Here is a 15,314-nt window from a genome sequence, read left to right as displayed (position 1 = left end):
GCGTGTCAGATTTATATTTCATGTTTAATCTGGGTTTCATTTAGAGCAACTTGAATAAAACTGTGCAGCTACAAGTGGCCTGGCCTCACAGTGAATGAAAGACATAAATCTGCACCTTTTCTTTTTCAGACACCTGCTTGATTGACTCCATCTTTCTGTTAGCTTATTATTTCTCTCTGCTGATGAGGAAAACCGTGGATCTACTGTAGCTCTGCTACAGGAGAGGCGATTTAATCTAAAAGTTGTGAAAGAAAAAGAAAAGTGAAACGGCAGCCCGCCGCCGCAGATTGTGAAGCAAATCAAGAAATCTAATCTAAATACAGTGTTGCAAAAGTCACCGCCAAGAGATTAATATTGACTGGGGGGAATTAAGGCTCTTGGGGGAGAAAATAGTTGGAGACAGTTGAGATTGAAAAGGCAGTAAGAATTCATTCAATTTCCCATCTGCCTCTCAGCTCTTCCATTCAATATTCCCTTTCACTTCCAAAGGGTTTTTATTGGCATGACGCTTGTAGACAAAATCAAAACAAAAGGTGTCAGAAACATTTCTTACTGATTAATATCAGGCTGCCACAGCTCACTACAGTTGGTATTTATGATAGTGTTGACAGGCTTTCTTATTGACAACAATAGAGCCGTTTGTCATGCTGCTGTTGTGCTTCTGGTTTGGTATTAGCTGCAGGGGGGACGGACTCCTCTCGGTATATCCCCCTCTTGCCGTCTCACATTCTTTCCAATTTCACACATTAGCCAATTACAAACACAAGATAATCAAATCTTCCCTTTTAAATACACACCCTGGTCATCTGCTGGGCTGCAGGGATGGCATTAGTTCTCCATCAGTGGTGATCTCTGGGCTTAAGTTTCTATTGCATTATGGGGCTTGGCTGCAGCAGGTTAATTAGATTTGTCTTTAAGGCAGCTGCTTGATGAAGGGGTGTTAAGGGGACGGTTGTCTGTTTCGCTGTGAAGAGACATCCAAAGAATGTGTGCGGCTTCTATCCCACCATGCAAACATGTGGGCGTGAACGCTCATGTCTTTGGGACGTTTGTGTGTTTCATTTAAGCTTCTGAATAAGTTTCAGTCCATGTGGTGGCAGGGTCAAGGGTTGATGGGTTAGATGGAGCCAACAGGAAGCGACATCTGCTGTCTGATGTCTGACAAGGACGGATTGCATGACTGATGGGTTCCCAGGTCGAACGGCGCTCGCCTGGAGGTCAGGATCAGTCAAGGCCTTTTCAGGACTTTCTCCTCCAGGAGGCCAATCAACTTCAAACACTGGTTGAACAAGAAGAGGTGGGGGGAGTAATTGCAAATCAAATTGACAAGTCATCCTGCCTGGAGTGCCCCTCTTGCTTTTTATGCAAAATTTCCCTTTTTACTCTCCCTTTCTCCGCTGGAAGTTGCCCTTTCTCTCCTCCTTTTTTTGGCTCCATTTCTGGAGAACATTTCCTCTCATGAGGCGGTACCGATACAGCAGGAAGAAAAGAGCAAACTGGTCAACAAAACGACACAAAGATGCATCTCATGACTTATTTTATTGAGTAGTACTCTTGAGTGCCAGCTGACAATCATATAGGCCCAAACAGAACCAGCTGCCTGCAGAATACACTGCAGTTTTTAGCCTAATTCATTACATTTAAGTTTCTCAGTTTTAAAGAACATTTATATGCAGAGAGGAAGATGATCTGACCAATGGACATTGGTGTTGAGAGATCAGTAGGAATCAGACATGGATCTCCAGGTAGAAGCCAATTGGCTTCAATAATATATCACTTTTCTAATACCAACCACTCTAAACATTCATAGAGGCACTTTCAGTCATTCATTCACCAAAACCTGGCAACTTCAAGTTAAGAATTTGGCCTGGGAGGAATCAAACTCTCAACCTTTATGTTGTGTTAACACCTGGTAGTCCGGTGGATTCAGTTTGATTGGGAACCAAAGTTCAACATTTGTGCTAATTCCAGCTGCTGTTTTCCTCTTTCTCACTGCATTGTGTCAAACCAACCAATCCCTTTGAGCCACTTGTTCCCCAATTCACCTGCGGGGGCGCTGCACCAAGAATCAGTGAAGGACACAACACAAAAACCTCTGAAGAAGTCACTGAGAGCAACGTCCTTCTTCACGAAATGGAAACAGAAATGTCAGATTTTAGGGGTTGTAGAATTTCTCTTATGTCTTTGGTAAAAAATAAAACATTTCCCACTAGCATTAGACTAGCATGTTTGTTTTGGTTGTATTTACCCAGAATGCCCTGCGCTGTAGTCCACTTCCTGCTTTTGGAGCGGTCTCCGGTCCACTTGGTGCATTCAAACCCAACCAGAGTTCACTTGAACCGAATCGAGACCGAGGTTTGCAGGAGGGCCAGAGTTTTAGGTCTTCATGACAGTCTGATTATGTTTTCACTCAAACAACCTGGACACCAAACTAGTGTGGGATTAAAGCGGATTAAACAGGACTGGTGTGAATGCAACCCTAGATTACAAGACTGCTTGCTAAACAATAGTTGGGCATTAAATTGATCTGTGTCTAATTTTAAATGTACAAAATTATCTCAAAGAAATGAGGGGCCCAATCTGTCTCATCTAGAGCCAAATTATGACAGGAGATAAATTTAGTCAGAGTAACAGGTGGGTATTGATAAAAACACTTGCTGCTGTTCTTCTCTGCAGGAGATGTACGAAGGAAAACTTTATTTTCTTCTAACATCAATTCCTTCTACTTATTAGTCAATAATTGGTGAAAACAAACAATGCATTTTGAATGGCTCACCAAATCGTAACAATCGTAATTTTTTTCTAACACTTCCATTTCATACCTGTGCATAATTCTCTTGATAGATTTGTATTAGCTCCCATATTTATATTTATACACAATATCTATATCTCTTTGCTATAACCCCTTATAGTCCATACATACATAGTCTTGTACATCTGTAAATAAATATTTATATCTCGTAGAGCACTTCTGCATAGATGCAAACTACATCTCGTTGCTTGTACTTGTGACAGTGCAATGACAATAAAGTTGAATTCTATTCTATTCTATTATTCTTAACTGTGGAGACAAATGGCTGGGAAATGTTCAACACTGTGTGCAGTGTTGAACAAAGTTACATTTTATCCCCAAAGAGTTGCAGAACTTTTTCATTTTACAAGAACATCCAGAGAACCGGTACCAGCTCTGAGCAGCTGGTCACATCAGTTTATCAAACCCTAGTTTCTGTGTACGGTTGGTGGACGTCCAGGGTTTCAGGTCTGAATGTGTTGGTGTGTGTTTCTCAGACGGCCATCAGCCAGCGGCCTCCAGAGTTGCGCACTATGTGGTGATCAGGGAGAGCTTGTTAAAGGACAGCCTCCAGGCAAACTTTCTCAAATTACTCCTGTGTGGCAGCAGGAAGGAGAGACCGACGCTCTATTGGTGGGTTTTTTCTAATTGCAGAAGGCAATAAAGTTGCCCCTGGTCCCCTCTGCAACACCATCAATTTGCGGTGGATGAAAACTACAACGGAGCACCACCTTGAGTTGTGTGCATACTGTTCTGTGTAGCTTTAATGGAGCAAACTGGACCTGCTGCTTTCTTTTTTTATCCGTCATGCAGGGAGCCATGCAGGATGTCCTTACGCTTCTTATCTCTGCCTTTTCTCAGGGGTATCAAGATAAAAAATGAACATCCTATAATTTCTCCTCGCTGCTCCAGGCACTCCTTCAATTACAACCTTTCAATTGAAAATGTTGGAGATCTCTCTCCCTCCCTCCCTCCCTCTCTGACCAGTGGCTGCAGTAGAAATGGGTGTGAATTTATTGAAAGGTCAAAATTAAAATCAGAGGAGATGGAAGCTGCAGAGCGCCGGCATGGAAATAACCGTCACTCCATAAAAGTTATGGGGATGTGTCGCAGTCGCTGCGGTGGCTCTTGGATTTGTTTCTATTAACAATGAGGCTACGGAGAGCATTACATGCATTTTCACAGAGCTTGAGTAACTGATACGCTATTTCCCTTATCCTTTAAGCCCTCCAAGTGTTAAAGCGCGTTGAAAATAAAGAGCATGTTGATAATATAAAAGCAATAGATAAGACCGGAGTCTTTTTGGAACAGCTGTCAAATAAAAAGGCTTGACGACAGACTGCTTTTCAGCATAAGTGCAGCTGTGGGTCTGAATGGTGTTGGATTGCAACGTGACACACAGTCATTTCACGCAGCTGATGCTGATCGTGTGTGCATGATTGTGCGAATGCATTCATGAGAAAGTAGGATGAGATTGGTTTGTGGAGCCGTGTTGGTGCCTTTGCAGAAGCAGTTAGTGCTTCCTGTTGGTACCTCCGTCTCTGCTGCATAACGACGTGTTGCCCTCCGCTGCCCCCTTCAACACACATTTCCATGCAAACATGGCACAGTTATGCATGTGTTCCACTTTAGCTCTAAAAATGGCACTTGGAAGGATTTTCTGCTCTCCTCAACCACAGTTTACTGTCATTTTTTATCTTTCAAGGAAGTCCCTTATGATAAAAAAATATATTTTTCCAGGGAGAGTGAAAGAAATAAACCAACTGGTCTTGATTTGGCAACATTCTTAAAGAAAAATCTTCCTGAACTGGAAAATTTGAGGTATTTTTCTTTGAGTTTTTGCATTTACTTTGCCAAAATATTCAGTAGCTTTGACTAATAACCAGATGTAGTCACATGTATCTATTAAACTTCACTAAACTTCATCAATTTGAACTGCATACACTCATTACCAGACCAGCTCCACTAAAGGATTTTTGGTTGATTGCTGGTGAAGAACTTGCAGGTGTGTTAACACAGTGATATGGTGAATTGTTTGGCAGCTCGAGGCACAGCAGCCTTCTAAGAAATAAACAAAAGTCCTGAAATATGCCAGCTTGACTAAGATTTACCAAGTTTTACCTGGATAAGATGGCACATCTACACTCACGCCAACTAACAAGCACGGTGGTGGAGGGTTGATGATTCGGGATATTTGTAAAGACAGAGGACCAAAATGCTTTGACCAATAAATTCATGTAAAATTAAACTTTTTGAATTACAGAATGGAGTTAGGTTTTCAGATTATATATATATATATTTTTTTTTTTTGTGGTTGAAGTTAAAGTTTCAATAATTGTTGCCATAAATCAGTCCCTTCATTTCTTTAATCATCAGATCCTGCTTTTTTTGGAGCTAATGCATAATTGTGAGTTTACTGCAAATTATTTGCAAAAATAATCAGAAACATTCAGTGGAAGTGATGCCTACTCCCACCTGCAGGTGGCAGTATAACAGACTGTCCGTGATTGATGTGGTAACAGAAAGTCGCATTAAACAAAAATAAGTGTAAATATCGCATAATTCCTCACAAATATTTCTGAAGTAGCAACACAAACTCAATGTTTTAATGGTAAAATAATCATGAAATCCTGATAAATTTACAGTAGTTGAATCATTTTGTTTCTCCTGGTTTCTGTCTTTCTCAAGCTACTTTTTGTCTTTTTTTGGTTTTTTTATTTAGCGCCTTCTGTCGCACTAACCCAGATCAAATTCCTCCTTAATTAAAAAGAAGTGACCACTCTTCAGCTTTTCATTTAAATTACGTCACTTTCACTTTTCATATTTCATGTTGAAGCAACAGAGTTAATGATGCAACAATTTAGGATTTAATTATTTACTGCTGTAGATGACTTGTCCACCTTCTTAATATACATATCAAAGCAGAACAAATCCAGTGTGTGGTATTTATAGACATATATTGTAGAAAGTTAATCAGAATTGATATTTTGCATAGAAACAAGCCTGTTAGTATGACAGTAACTCTGATTTTCTATCAGTAAGACCAAAGCCTGAACCTCCCCGTTGCATTTCAGTTTTGCTTCTCTCCTCTGTTGGACTCTCTCTGATGGATGCAACACTAGGGAGCACACTTACTCCAGAAATGAGAAGACAGCGGGAAAAAGAAAGAGAAAAAGAAGAAGGGAGTTACAGCGGAGGGGGTCGGAGACGAAGAGGTGGCTCACGCCTGCAGGGCGAGAAAATGAAAGGAGGAGGAGAGAGAGAGAGGGCGAGTATGTGAGCAACTCAGAATGGAGCTTTGTGGGTTAGATGGAGAGCAAAGTGAGATCAGAGGCAAAGTGAATACAAGTGTGTGCAAAAGGAGAACCGCCGTGTCAGGTCTGATTTCATTACGGGGGCTAATCAGGTCCATATACTTTAAGTGCTGCTTTAATTTGTCTAATCTCTGCAGGGTACGGCTGCTGCCCTGCAGACTGCATGGCTGCTTTGACCAGAAACCCTGCTGAGGAGAACACAGACGAGCGCCGGCTCTGACCTGGGGACACAATCTGCTTTCCTTCCTCCAGATTCACGTCTTCATCCAGACGTTTTCTACCCAGTCATCACAGCTGTTAGACGAAGAAACATAACTGTGGCAAACACTGAATGACTCAGTTTGAACATGTCCTGTTTGTGTTAGCAGCTGGCTGCACGACATATTCGCCTGGAGGTTTGCATCAATCTGTCCTCTCAAATTCTTATCAGGCCTGCAGTTTGGGACCTTTACCACTGCATGGTGGATGTGCCTGTTATTGGAGTTTAATGAACAGTTTTCACCTGTTTCATTGGAACCAAACAGCACTGAGCTGATCCAATCATGCTTTTTGAAGAGACTTTTACATGCTAGACCAACACAGAGGTAAAAGTGTAAAAGCAGCTGCGTTTCCATCGACTGTATATTTTGATCAATTTTGCAGAAACTCTCGTTTTTCCATAATAAGTTTTGGCGATAGGATGAGGTGTTTTTTTTTTGGGCTGTATTGAAATCAGTTTATGTTGAAAAACTGCAATGGAAAAACTTCTTTTGAGTCACATGATCACAGCAAGTAGTTGGAGGAAGATGGCACGGCGTATTTTTCAATGATTTATCACATGACAAACTTATTTACCTGTGATTTTAATGGCACTTCTTGTATAACATTCCAGCTGTTTCTACTATGTTTCTATATTATGTTGTTTTTATATAACATTGGTGCTGTGCCACACTATTAATTAAATGCCTTTGAGAGTTTTTAAATGTAAAAACTTACAAAAATTCTTAAAAATTCACAAATTTTGTGATGGAAGCTATTGGTTGATTTATTCAACAAACTGGAAATAAACATAGACATAGCAAACAAAAACATGAGATACAACTACGACAAATACATTTTAAAAAACGTAAAAAAGACTTGCATCCCACTGTTTCCACAAAGACGACTGGTAAAGTAGCACTGCAGTACTGGGCACTCTGTCTATAAAAACTGAAATGTCTAAAATTCTTCTTCGTAAAGCAGCTCAAACTCAGACTGGATGGAGCAACGATCTCCTTCTTGCAACAGTAAAGTTGCGAAGCATTTTTATTCTTTGCACATTTCTTAGCAATCTGTTATACATAAGTACAATTAAATATGAAGCAATAAAAAGATCAAATTACCCACTGATCCAGTTTTAAAGACTTTTGCTTGTGCCTCATCTGTGTGGCCTTTATTTGCACCTCGCCGGGGTTCATGTGTGTTTTCTGTGTTCAGAGTTTATCAGGGAGCTGCTAAATATTTCAAGTTGAAAAATGTGAACTGTGATGATTTAAGTAATTCATCGGCAGCTTAAGCTGTGGTGGCGGTGCGTGTAAGCGTTCCTGTGTGGGCGGCGGCGGTGGCGGCTCGGCGTGACCCCGCCCTCAGCGCCGCTGCAGCCGCCCATCGGGAGTCGTGCTGTTCGCTGTTCTCCGCTCGCTGCTGTCTTGTCAGATTCGGTTGCACCTCTGCTAAAAGCTAATCCTCATGTTCTCACTTGCACATAACATCAAGCATTTATGGCTGCTGCTGTCAGAGGATGTGACAACATAGCATGGGGGTGTGTGTGTGTTTGTGTGTGAGAGAGAGCGGCTGCTGTGTGTAACGATGCTTTATTTATGGTCTATAGTGAGAATGACAAAGTTCATCTATGTCTCTTCTTTTCCCCAGATTCTTTTTTCTGACTTTGGAATAAAAATGTATTTTTTTCATTTGAAAACAACAAAACAATGTAGCCATTCCTGTTTATTAAAACATTAAACTAATTCTGAGACATAATCAGTTTCCATGTTAGCGAAGTAAAAACACAGTATATATGGAGGCTAAACATGGAGAGAGGGCGTGACCTTCATAGCCACACATATATGAGCCAGGAAGACATTTTAGGTTGTCAGAGTTACACCAAGATGAAATAAGTCCAAGAAAAAAACACAATCAACGTTGGTCCAACATTGGAGCATGGAAAATAGACGAGCAGAATCAGGCCGACACATTTTCTCCTAGACTCTAGGGGGCAGTGTTCAACACTTCATGACCTGTTTAGAAGTAAAAAACACTGCTGTTAGAAGCAACATGGCGACCTGGGGGAAAAAATGGAGACACTTTGTGAAGCTCCACCTAAAGGAGCTGTTGGTCGTCCATCGTGCGTTTCGAGAGCCGCACAGACTTACGGACGGGTCAAACACTTGTCAGGCATTTTCATAGCAGCTGCAGCTAGCATAGTTACCTGATTATGCTGCAAAATGGATCTATGTGGCTGGAAAATATAATACTGTCTCTTTAAGAAGATGTTATTTGGCTCCAACGACATTGAAACACCAAAATACCTTTTCATTTTGATCAATGATGGCCTTCATTTATCTCCCCTGGAGCTAACACCAACACGCTCTCTGTCCAAAACAAGCTTGATGCCACTGTGAGTAGAAAACATCCCATCATGCCCCTGTGAAGCGTATTTATTTCTCAGATGGAGCGGTCCACGATGTGCCTCTAATGTGTTTGGCATCTTCTTTGCTTATCACCGTTCCAGGGAGCATCAGCCTGATTTCCAGATATTGCTGTTTCATGAGGTCTCTGTTGGGATAAAAACAGCTTTCTGCTATCTTCTATCCATTTGAATTCAGATAAACGTAAAGCAGAGGACGGACAACAAGCAATTACTTTAGTCTGTCTGTAAACAGTTGTTGTTGATGGACGTAAACAGACAAACAGGAAGCGTCGGAAAAGAGCTTGTTTATTCCTTTTGTCTGTTTTTATTTTAACCGGCGGTCCTCTGTGACCAACAAACAGCACATCATTATTACTGCCTGACCACATGACTTTGCTCCACTTCACGCGCTGCCATCTATAGAAGCTTGAGAATATGACTTTACAGCCACCACAGAGTTTGTTATTGCTTTTGAAATGCATCATCCGATAGTGTGATCCGGGTCCCCTTGACATCCCCCATAATGATGAATCTGTTTATCTGCAAGCTGCCAAGCTCGTAAATAAAACATTTCATACTTAGAGAATGGCAAAGCCGAGCCGCGTATCCTCACCCGACACGCTCGGCATTCCAATTATGGATCTCCAGAAAACCCTGGTCGACGCATCATGCCTTACCTCATCCCTTACAGACCAATTAGCTGCTGTCTTTAACTAGAGATATAGCCAATAAAACAAACGTAAAGGACAGAATGCTGACTGTCCTTAACTTATCGACCACTGCTGAAAAGTCTTCAAGCAAGACGGAGACACAGACGGATGGAACAAGGATTTCTCAGGAGCAATAATTCCTTCTAGGTTAAATTTAGCAGCAATTTGCAAAAAAAAAAACATAATTTCAATTCAATTTCACATACAAATGACTAATTCTGGTTATGAAACACTGAATTAAGCTCCGTATTATTCAAATGAGTTTTCTATATGGAGACCCAGCGAATTGCATTGAGTCTCTAGCTGTGTTTTTATTACAAATGCAGGTAAAACTGTCAATATAAAACACAATTTCATAATTTCTGTGTTTCCATTAAACAGGAAACGCAATTAAAACGACACATGAATAAGTTTGTTCATTTTATAAGTCATTTAAAACAAGCTTTCATATTTTGCTGAAAAGTCGCCTTTGGATAAACTTTGTTTTATTTCAAGTGTACTAAGATATTTGCAGTAGAAACTAGACCAAAAGCACTTAGTAAGATTTTGTTTTTGCAGCGCTTACTACATGTTGACCTTGACAGACTCGTAAAGTTTCCCAGAATGCACTTCACCTCTTGTCCCCATCACCACAACCCTGAAAGGATAAGTGGATATAGACAATGGACGTATGATTTAATTTGATTTTAATGTCCCGACCAATTTGGCTTAACACAGTGTGGGGCCAAAGTGTGGGGCGCGCCCCCTAGGGGAGACGCCGTGCCATTGCAGCGGGGGTGGGGGATATGGATGAATGAAAAAAGAAAAACAGTTACACAAAAGTGTTTCACTGTAAAGATGGTTTGTAGTTTGTTTTGTTGCAACCTGAAGTGTGAAATAAACTTCAGTGGAGTTTGAAAACAAATTATGTGTTTAGGTTTATGTCTGGTTGAACGATGTGTGAGCCCAGTTGATTCTTTTTTCTTTTTGGGGGGCCCAGAAGAAAATCTTTGGGAACCACTGCTTTAACAAAATGGAAGCAATTAAAGCTTTCAAGTTTTAAATGGTTTATTAGAAGGAAAACACAGACTCCACCGGACAGTTTGGTTTTACTGGCTTTCAGTTTCTTTTGGTTTTTGTCAATTTCATTTTTGAGAATTTTCTGAACATCTTCTTCATGAAACTGTAATGAGTGTGAGAGGTTTCTTCAAGGCCACTGGAACACAGACTTCTACAGGAGATCTGTCCTGCCCACAGCATCTGCAGGTCTTTAAAGAAACTTGAAACTCGGATAATTTGAGTTACAACATTTCATTTGGAAGAATATTCCTCTGGAAAATCTGCAAATGAGTTAATCTGTGAATGATGAAGCGAGGTTCCACTGTGTTATCAGTATTGAAATGATTACAAAATTTACAATATTTATGAATGTCATAAATGCATAAATGCTAATTACATCAACAAATCAGTGGCAATGTTCAGATTTCTGCTTTTTCTTTTAGGAATTTGAATAGAAAAATTAGCATGTTTGATATTTTTCATTTGGATAAAGAAATGAAGAGTCAAAATAATCCAGAAATGAGAAAATTCTCTTATAATTTATTTAGAAAAAGAGCAACAAAATTGATGAAAGCCAGAAAGTTTTTCTCTACAGTTTTGTTTTCATTAACAACTGTCTCATCTGTATTTAAAAAAAAATAAAAATTATTCTTTATGTATAGGCAGAGACAGAATGATGCAGACGTTAATGTAATATCTGCTGCTGGCTCCTTTGCAGGAACATTTAATTCTGCAGATAAACGGAGACGTTTGTAACACTGAGCGCTCCCTGAAGGAACACGATAATGTAAGCTGATTTGTTTGTTTCTCCTAATGATGTGAAGCCACTGACACTCCCTGGAAGTGCTCAGGATATTAGAGAATAATTCAGATCAGAATAATGCATTCAGCAGTCAGTTTCAGAAACCATCACCGGTTTGTTGGCGCTTCACACACTGGCTCACATGTGGAGGGATCTGAGTAAGTCACTGTAGCTCTTTTTATTTACTCATTTCTACTTTAATCATTAGTTTACAGTCGAAACCACAGCACAGTTCTGGCCACAAGCTTTGGATATGACAGAAATGTTGAGTTTTTTTGGTCTTGCATGAAATTCTGGATGAAATTGTTATTACCTTTCTGAATGATTTCGCTGATCTCAGCTGACGTTTTCACTGGGGTTCATAACCAAAACGTTTCCTGACCTCAAGTTCAAAATATCTGCTTTATTTCACCTTTAAGTCGATTTATTAAGACTTCTGGTTCTCATCTATGCAGAAACATCCACAGACCTTCACCAAATTGTGGGCTGTTGTTCTCTCAACCCCCAATGGTGACTAGACTCCAAGGTCCTTGTTACTATTATTGGAGTTGTCAAATATGGTATATTAATTTAGAAATCATTTTTTAACATGTTAAAATGATGCTTGCTTTGATGGGCATTTAATTATGAATGCACTGTACTAGTTATAGACATGGATATAGAAAATACTCAGACTGTTAAAACCAAGTTAATATGAATAGTAACTTATTGGATGGTGCTACAGATGTAAGAGGGATGGGTGTAAAAATAAGTTCATAATTCTACCCAGTTTTTTGAACATGTAAATATACTTGACTACTGTTCTTTTGATTTACATTTATTTTGTTTGTGTGTAACTTTGTTTATTCTTTTATCAATAAGGTCAAACTAAACTCATTCAATCTCAACTCTTCTTCTCTTTCTCCAGATTTTCCAAAAAACAAGAGAAGGTTTCATCTTTTTATCTTTATTTTGCTGTCCATCTTTCAGTCCCAATGTTCGTCTTTTCTGCTGCAAGCTCAGCACTGGTGGCAACAAACTTCTTCAGCGCTCTCATTTCAGACAGATTTCAAGCACATTGCTGCACTTTGATCTGACTTCACCGAAATGATTCAATTTGATTCATTAAAAATGAGATTTTGTTATTGAGTAAAGTTTCTTAACTAAGCAGGAAATGCAATTAATTATTCTGCATCATTCTGCAAAAATAACGACAGCAAAAATGTGGTAAGTCTGACAAAATTAGTAAAATTAAAAATTTTTATCACTATTGGAGGGCTTGGCTATGCATATGCAGTCTAAAGTAGCAGAGGATTTATTTATACACAAATAAATAAAAGTTCAAATAAAAGTTAACTGAGCAATTATCCAAATTTGAGGAGCTGAGTTGGAAGCTTAAGAGATCATAACCTAAACCACTTGTGATTAATTAAAAATGTTCCAATATGCAAACATTATTTTAGGGTTTCCTGAAGAGAAATAACTTTTCATCGTTTAAAATTAGTTTAAAACTGTGAACAAGCATCTTTTTTTTTTCTAAACTCTTAGCATAGCATTACACTGATGTTAATTTTTTTTTCTCCAAAACACATTTTGATAATTACATTAACTCCTCGTTTCATTTTATTCTGCAAACATTAACTTTATCAAAACACTGTGAAACTCAAAAGGAAATATTCTGTCAGAGAATAGCAGCTGTTTCCAATTAACAAGGTAGATCCAGTCACCGCAAAATCATCACTGACACAGCAGGTCACCATCTGTAAAATTCACTTTCCTTATGGTAAAACACATTTCTGGGAGATGAGTTTCAATACACAAATCTACGATTCTGTAGGAGGTTCAGTAAAATAACTGCTAATGAAGAACAGAGGAACAAAGAAAACCGAGGAGAAATAAAAATGTTTTTTTCTATGACTTCATGCTATGAAATTGAATCATTTTGCTGTTGTGAGATTTATATATATATATATATATATATATATATATATATATATATATATATATATACATACAGTATATATATACATATACAGTATATGTCTCTAAAGTGAGAGATATCTGCATCCCCAGAACCAAATATGGAGAAGCAGCATTCAGCATCTATGCAACACAAATGTGCAACAAACTTCCAGAAAACTGCAAAATAGCTGAAACACTGAGTTCATTTAAATCAAGACTGAAAACCCAACAGTTTAGAGTTGATTTCGACCCATAATAAATGGAATATTGATCAACTTATTTGATATTTATTGAAGATTTTAGTGATGGCACTTGACAAATTATAATGTTTGTTACTGGTTTCACAATTTTTGAGTATAAGAAGTTTATGCAAATAAACTTGATTGATTGATTAATAGAAGGGCTAATACAGACCATTATCCTGCCGACTGGATTTAGAGTTGGGACAAACTAATGGACAAACTGATAAAAGGTCAACATCAGACATGGACAACTGGTGTCACAAACTGGTTTTATTCTGTCTTGAATCACTGCGTGGCTTAACTTGACCCCCAAACTTTGCAAATGATGGATTTGGAGGAACAAATAATTAGAAATCCTTAAAAATGTTATCAAAAGTCCATCTGTGCTCACAGATGCATGTTGTGTTAAAATCCATTATACCACCAGTACAAAGACCAATGATTCACCAACATATTCTGTCCAAAGTAAAAAGCTTGATGAAAATATGTGATGATCCTGTAATTTCAGCAGCCAGGTCTCCTTTGAGTTACTTCAGGAAGAGGTCGTTTAATTCGAGAGCCGTCATTTTGTCCTTTCCTTTTCTCTCCGAGGCCTCGGGGTTGAGCTGCAACCTTGAGCCACTTTGGAGGGATGGAGACTTTTCCTGTCACCTTCAGACTCCACCTCCCACAGCAGATATATATGGGACTCCAGCTGCCCTTAGCCCTGCTTGCTGCATGGAGGCCCAGGGGAGGAAATAACAAGCTGGGGAGCTGTTAGAAGGCAGGCTGATGTATTTCTAATGGGTCTGCCAGGGTACGCGGGTCACGATGCTAGCCGGGCCGTTATTGATGACTATCATTGCAATGCCTGCATACAGAACTCAAACACCCACACAGCATGGCACCATTACACATGGGCATGTAATAGTTGGTGCTGACAGGGACCGGCCCACACCTCCAGCACTTTCACTTTGGAGAAACTGAGCTGCTCCAGACGGACCGACAAAGTTGACAATATGATAATCTTTAGGTTTCCCTACATTTTCCCCACATAACAGAGGGCAAAACACTGAGAAACAAGGACAGACTGTGTGCTATGATAAAGTGTTAGCCGGTATTGTAGGGACTAATGTCAGCTTGATGTGCGGCAGCTTGACGTTCCAGTTACGTGACGTTTCAGCGTTCCCCTTAGCAAAGCCTGAGAAGTCAGGATTCAACATGTCAACGCTCAAGGAGTCATTGTCTTCAATATTCACTACAAACGTCGCTTTAAGCTTTGCAAACAACACTTTTAGTTTGATCAGTCCAGAGTTGAAGGCACCACATACAACATTAATTTTAGACGCACTCTTACAGGTAAAATAAACATACTTCCATCAAAGCTTATTGTTGATGCGAGGAGCGGCCATATTGAAACACAAAGTCAGAGTTATAAAGTGTAACTGGGGGTAGTCTGAGTTTTTTCCACTTCCCCAGTGAGAAGCAGCTGATTTTTGATGATAGAACGCATCTTCACCATCTAGCGGTCGATGTAATAAATCTTTACTCTGCATGACATTTCGTTCAGGAACTTCGGCTTCCTGCAACAATCCACAAACGTGACTGTTAGGTCACATTTAGGTATGAGTGACAGACAGGATTGTTTGAACAGATTAATGAAGAACTTGAGGTCCACATTTCACTTTCTGATTTCTTTAGATTTTTTTCCTGTTTTCATAAATGGAAGCAACGGATTTGCCTTGAAATAAATCCACAGTCGCCACTACACATGTTGATATTTAACTTAGCAGAAGCTTAATGAAGCGCTGATGTTTAAACCGAATGCATTTAATCTTCTGAATTGAAAG

At 39.4% G+C, this 15,314-nt stretch overlaps 1 long non-coding RNA gene across 1 annotated transcript; it reads left to right on the top strand.

The window, feature by feature from the left end:
* Positions 1–6,006: 6,006 nt before the first annotated feature.
* Positions 6,007–7,473, top strand: LOC116722721 (uncharacterized). The gene is made up of 2 exons (XR_004339826.1): positions 6,007–6,169; positions 6,243–7,473. It is a non-coding gene; the product is annotated as an uncharacterized LOC116722721 (long non-coding RNA).
* The last annotated feature ends 7,841 nt before the right edge of the window (positions 7,474–15,314 follow it).

This window comes from Xiphophorus hellerii, chromosome 7, assembly GCF_003331165.1.
Source record: "Xiphophorus hellerii strain 12219 chromosome 7, Xiphophorus_hellerii-4.1, whole genome shotgun sequence".
NCBI classification, from domain to species: domain Eukaryota; kingdom Metazoa; phylum Chordata; class Actinopteri; order Cyprinodontiformes; family Poeciliidae; genus Xiphophorus; species Xiphophorus hellerii.
Note: the sequence above shows the minus strand (reverse complement) of the source record. Positions and strands in the feature narration are given on the sequence as shown.